Source organism: Nannospalax galili, unplaced genomic scaffold, assembly GCF_000622305.1.
Source record: "Nannospalax galili isolate Female #2095 unplaced genomic scaffold, S.galili_v1.0 scaffold571, whole genome shotgun sequence".
Taxonomy (NCBI): Eukaryota; Metazoa; Chordata; class Mammalia; order Rodentia; family Spalacidae; genus Nannospalax; species Nannospalax galili.
The window spans coordinates 889,511-895,628 of record NW_008330297.1 but is presented as its reverse complement, the minus strand read 5'-3'; the positions used below and the strand labels follow the sequence as shown (position 1 = coordinate 895,628).

Below are 6,118 nucleotides of genomic sequence, written 5' to 3'. Positions count from 1 at the left end.
AAACTCCTCACTTTGGGCTTTTCCTTACCAATCCCTGCTTCCAGATAATGTGGTTCTAATGCTTCTTCAGCTCTTTTGCTTCATTCTTTACTGAACACGAGGCTGAAAGTGGACTTTGCTCCCTCTTTAATTGGTCATTCCTGGAAAACGCGCCACGAGTAAGTCATCACTTCTGTGTTGCATTTTCTGGTTTCCGAGTGACGCCCCGACACTTTCGTTCCAGTCCTTCACTTTGCTGCAAACACGTTTAATGCAGTTTTTTACCCTCCTAAAGACCTGCTGGCAAGAAACTAATTAAATAATGAATAGGGATTCGCCTAGAAGGCTACAGATTTCCTTTTCTTCCTGTTAACATGAAAGTAAATAGGCATGTTTTTAGACGCCCACTTTATGTGGCTTTCATTTGTTTACACGTTAAGGAGGGGCTTTTTATCCATTTTTAAAGTACCTATTACGGAGGACTTAAGCAAAATGTTCAAATTCAAAATAGAAAAGTGGTAGAAAAACTGTGCCTTTGGACCCATAAATCCATGAGACGTAAATCTCCACTGCTGTGCGTAGGCTAACAGTCCTGTTTCTGTTTGGCTTTGGCGATCGATGCTCTTCTTGTGGCTTGATGAATGGAGTTACTAGCTGGCTGTGTTTCCTCTCCTCTGTAGAGTGAGGGCCCGGCTGTGACCCTACTGCCTAGCAGAGGGCAGGATGTTTTGTGTTAATTTTAATCACATGAAATCACCATTTTTGATAGATTAAAAACCACTGAATGAATCCCTTTCCAACTTGGGCCCAGCGGAATGGCTCCCGCAAAGAAGGGGAGGGGGTCGTTCTGCATCATCGAAGTGGTAACCCGGGAGTACACCGCCAACATTCACAAGCGCATCTGTGGAGTGGGGGGGCTTCAGGAAGCGTGCCCCTCGGGCACTCAAAGAAATCCGGAAATTCGCCATGAAGGAGCTGAGTACGCCAGATGAGCGCATTGATACCAGGCTCAAGAAAGCTGTCTGCGCCAAAGGAATAAGGGGTGTTCCGTACAGTATCCGTGTTTGTTTGCCCAGAAAACGTAATGAGGATGAGGATTCACCAAACAAGCTGTACACTTTGGTGACCTATGTCCACATTACCACATTCAACAATCTACAGACAGACAGTCGATGTGGATGAGAATTAACTGCTGAGAGTCAGATAAAGCTATGAAATTGCCACAGTAAAAAACATTGAATGAATATTGGAAAATATTTGTTGAAAACCTCTGTTAAATAATGAATGATTAGGGAATAGAGCAAATGAAATCCAAGTCTAGAATTTAATTTTTATTCTGTTTTGGAAACTTTAAAAAGAGTGATCTATTGTATTACAAATATACACAGAGCAATGGAGTATTCCCCATCATCCAACGAAATACAAGTCTTAGAACGACTAGTCTCTTCTTACTGTTTTAAAATTTAGAGTATAGCAGCCTTAGAAGTGATTAATTGCACCTCTGAAGGTAGGCTTCAATCTACTTTAGAAAGAAATGATATTCTGATGTCGTTGAGGATCTGGAAAATAAATTGATATATGACAAATCTGATGGTGCATGTGGAAAGAGGTAAGTGTAAAGATGAAGAAGTATATAAGTTTCATTTTCAAAACAAATCATTCAAGACAGGAACCAAAATTGTAGTACATTATCTGCTTTTTCAGTAAATAATCTTGAGGTAATCACAATAATAGAACTCTGTTGACTTACCACAATTTTTTTAAAAAAATTTTATTGAATTTTTGTATATTTCATACAGAAAATCATCTTTATGCCCTGTGATGGTTTGAATGAAAAATGTCCTCCATAGGCTCCAAGTATTTGGATATTTCGTTCCCAGATGATGGCGCTGTTTTGGGAGGTTTTAGAAGGCGTGGCTGTCCTGGAGAAAACATGTCACTGGGGGGTGGGCTTAGAGAATTCTTAAGCCTTGCCAGATCTTGAGTTGCTCTCTTGTTTCCTGTGCCTGTGGGAAGATGTAGAGCTTAGCTGTTGCTCCTCTTTTCCAGCCACCTCCAGCCACCATGCCTCCCTGCTAAAAGAGACTGTAATTCCCCTGGATCCATAAGCTCAAATAAATTCTTCCTTCTATAGATCGCTTTGGTCAGTGTTTCTATCACAGCAACAGAAAAGTGACTAATGGGGTCCCATGCCCCCTTCTCCTTTGGCACCCACCCATACACCCCCCCCCACTGGAGTTCATACCCTCTGTCATTTGTGTTAAGCTCTATCTTGTAAAGTTAGTGTCCCCAGATGTCCCTCAGTGCAAGTTCATACACTGGGATCTAGTCAGCCTATGTAGAGTTTCCCTTTAAGAAGATCAGCTCATTCTCACCCGGCAGTAATCAGCTGCCAATAATTCTTTGACTAAGATTGAGGCCTGCTGTTCATTTTCACAGTTCTATGCTGGATTTTTGTCTGCTTGAGTTTTCATGGGTCTTGTGCATGCTGACACCATTGCTGTAGGTTCATATGAGAAGGGTTCCAGGAGCTTGTAGGACTCTATTTCCATACAGTCATACACCTCCTCCCTGGCTCTTACAATCTTTCTCCCCTCTCTTCTGCAATGGTCCCTGAGTCCTGGGTCAGTGAAGTTCAATATGAGTCCTGTCCAAGGACCCACACTCTGCAGACTCTTAGTTTCTATGCTTTGGCCATTTGTGACATTTGTATCCCTGACCCCCTGTTGCATGAGGGACCTTCATTGATGAGAATTGAAAGATGCATTCATGGTCTCTTCATCCCTTTTTCTATGTTCCATAAGCATTAGGTATAGACGTTGCATCCCAGATGTGCCACTTAGACTTGGGCTATTCACAGACAATGCCTCTGTGTGACCAGTTGTTACCAAAAATATTATTAAACACATAAATATCTGCACCAGCAGGAGCAATTCAAAGTTTGAGGGAGTGGAACTGGGGGTGTGAGGGCTGAGGGGGATGGCTCTTTTAGGTTGTGACATTTAGAACTTCCAAGGACACTGTGATGCCACGCCACCATACTGAGTTCAATGTAACTGAATGAACGGCTAAAGCATTCCCGAGGTCTCACCCCAACTCACCCCAAGTGTTTCAGCTGCTGACACTGCAAACCCAGATATACTTAACTGAATTTTTTTATCTAATTTAGAATGGGATCTACACATTTACATGATTTAAACATTTACATCCTAACTACATGCATACATTAATGTGATAAAAACAAAAAATAATCTAGAAAAACTTGAATTCTTTAACATATCCAAGCTTTACCATTTTAACCTGCGATTTTAAGTTGTAAGACAAGAGCAATGGTAAGGAAGGAACTGGCCCCTCTTGGTGACCTTGGCTCAGCTTCCCACTCTTACCTGTTCTTTTCTGACCCCACTCTTGACAGCCTCCAGGGTGGTCACATTAGGTCACATGGCCACTGAGAACAAGAAAAGACAAAAAGCTCTTTAATTCCTTGGGTTTCTGCTCCAAGCCTCACTGCAACCTCATTATTTTCGTATTAAATTCTGCATAAATGCAATAAAATAACTCATTATATTGTAGTGATATAAAAAGTGTGAGAGGGTAATAGAGTTCATGGAAACTGACTTTATGTTCTCTGACTTTCAAGGATGGAAAATTTTAACTCTGCAAAAATGTATTTACATACTTTTCATTAATGTATTTTCCATTATGTCTAATTTATTATGGAAATTAAGAATTTACCAGCATACTTAATCAGATCTAACAGTTTGAGGAACATTCTGGTGCTATAATGTCTAGTGTTCTTGCACAAAGGTGCACATTATGTGTGCAATGAGGTGTTTGGTAGGCACTTCATCAGAAAATCTTTTAAATAGATGCACTGTGCTCTTAGAGTTGAAGGGGTGCCGTAAGTCTTTTAACCTTGGCTCTTTGGTGACTCAAGAGAGAAAGGTGTCCAGATAATGGGGCCAGAAGCAAAATAATTCAATAGGGAAAAAGGCAGATCATGTACTATTTAAACATAAAGGACCTACATAGACCCTCTCCCCGAATCTGTTGGTTAGAAGTGGTGGCCCATCACCATCCCCATCACCTGAGATTCTAACGGCAGCTAGAAAACTTGCCTCCAGGTTTACCACAAAAAGTTATTTAAACACAGAAATATCTGCAACCAGCAGGAGCAGTTCAAAGGTTGAGAGAGTGGAACTGGGAGTGAGAGGGCTAAGGGGGAATGACTGTTTTAGATAATGACTTTAGAGCTTCCAGAGACACTGGGATGACCCACTGCCATGTCCTGAATTCAGTGTAACTGTATGAGTTTAGAACTCCTGAGAGTTCCAAATTGCTGCAACTTGGCACCCTCTTAATTTATCCAGCTTCTAGATCCTGGGCCCAAGGTGCTTATTCAAAACCTCCCTTCCTGGAGTCGGAAAGTGTCTTTCTGTAGCCATTTTCCCAGCTAACAAAGCATCCCATCCTGTGAACTCTTGAACTACACCCCTGGACTTCACTCCCAGCTTCTTGACAGGGTGTGACCTTGCCCAACCACTTAACTTCCTTGTATTCCAGTTTCCTCATCTGGAAAAAGAATAATAATATTATTTATTTCATAGTTTCTGTGACTGTAAACTGACGTATCCTGTGTAACAGAGCAAGTGTCGGGCATGTAGTAAGCACTTTACAAGCACAAGTGTTATTGAATAGGCCAAACTCAGTTCCCTCCCTCTCAACACATACACATACACACACATACACACACACATGCACACACATACACACACATACACATAAACATCCACACATATACACACACATGCACACACATACACATACACACATCCACACACACACACAGACACACATACACACACACACACACACACACACACACACACACACATACACACACACGAGTCTCTTTAAACCCAATCTAAGAATGTGTTTCTTTCAGCTCACCCTTGAATGAAATCTTAAACCAATTCAATAACTTTAGTATAATTTTTCTAGTGATTCTAATTACTCTCTGTCCCAAGAAATTGTTTGAATAATTAAAATATTTAGTAGTATAAAAGTCAAAAAAATGTCCAACTTTTCTCTAATATAGAGATTTTCTGTTCTCCAGTTTAAACCCTTTACACCTGGTATGTACTGGACAGGCTGTGGGGGGTGGATTGTGAAGGGTCACCTTTTGGTCTCCTGTTAACTTTACCTCTTCTCTCCCGGTGTCCCTGTCAGTGTCCCTGGACCTTCCAAGGAAAGAGTGCGTTATGGATGAGCCCACAACCATGGCTAGCACGGTTGGTCTGGCTGCTGTCTGGTATTTGAACACTCTGTGCTTGGCAGTGGACCGGAGCTAGCGCTTTCTAGCAGAGTGGTATCAGAGTTTTTCCTCCATTTGTAAAGGACTGCTTGCTAATAATCCCGGGGCATTTAGCTATTGTTCCAAACTCGCTTTGTTGGGGTTTCACCACCATCCAGACACCCCTTTTGGCAGGCACCCCTTTAAAGCGGCTCCCTTTTACAAAGGATCCAGGCTGTCTGCTTCACTACCCTAAGCCCTGAGGATTCCACTTGCTTATCAGGAACTGCTGCTTCACTGCCTTGCAGCCCATGAAAGCCCAAGGCACTCTCTGTGTTCTCTGCCGTGTGTGGGTATCATGACTCATGCATCCTCCATTTCCAGGGCACATGTGTCAAGTTTCTAGCAAGGCTCCCTGAAGCCTCTCATGTAACCCAGCGTGAATGCACACAGCCTAAACAGCTGTCCTCCTTTCTCCCATGAGAGAAAGTCTCCACAAAAGATCTTCTCTCCCAATTTCTTTAAACTCTTACATGTGGTATCCCTTAAACAGGCAGATAAATGGCACCTCTTTGGCACATGGGGGTGATTTTGCCATGCACTGTTTTATGCCCTATTTTTGGATGTTCAACCAAAAGTATAATTGGAAGTTGCTATGGATTGTTTCCCAAAGGCACATGTTGAAGACTTTGTTCCAAGCACATGGTGCAATTGGGAGATAGTGGAATTTTTAAGAAATGGGGTCTAGTGGGAAGAAGGTAGATCACCAGGGACATGACCTTGAATGGCATATTAGAACCCCATCCCTTCATCTCTCTATGTCCTGGCTCCCATGAGATGAGCGGC

General features: G+C 42.2%; 1 pseudogene; it reads left to right on the top strand.

Annotated features, from left to right (window-relative positions):
* The first annotated feature begins 794 nt into the window (after nucleotides 1-794).
* LOC108491344 lies at nucleotides 795-1,168 on the top strand (annotated as a pseudogene).
* Nucleotides 1,169-6,118: the final 4,950 nt, after the last annotated feature.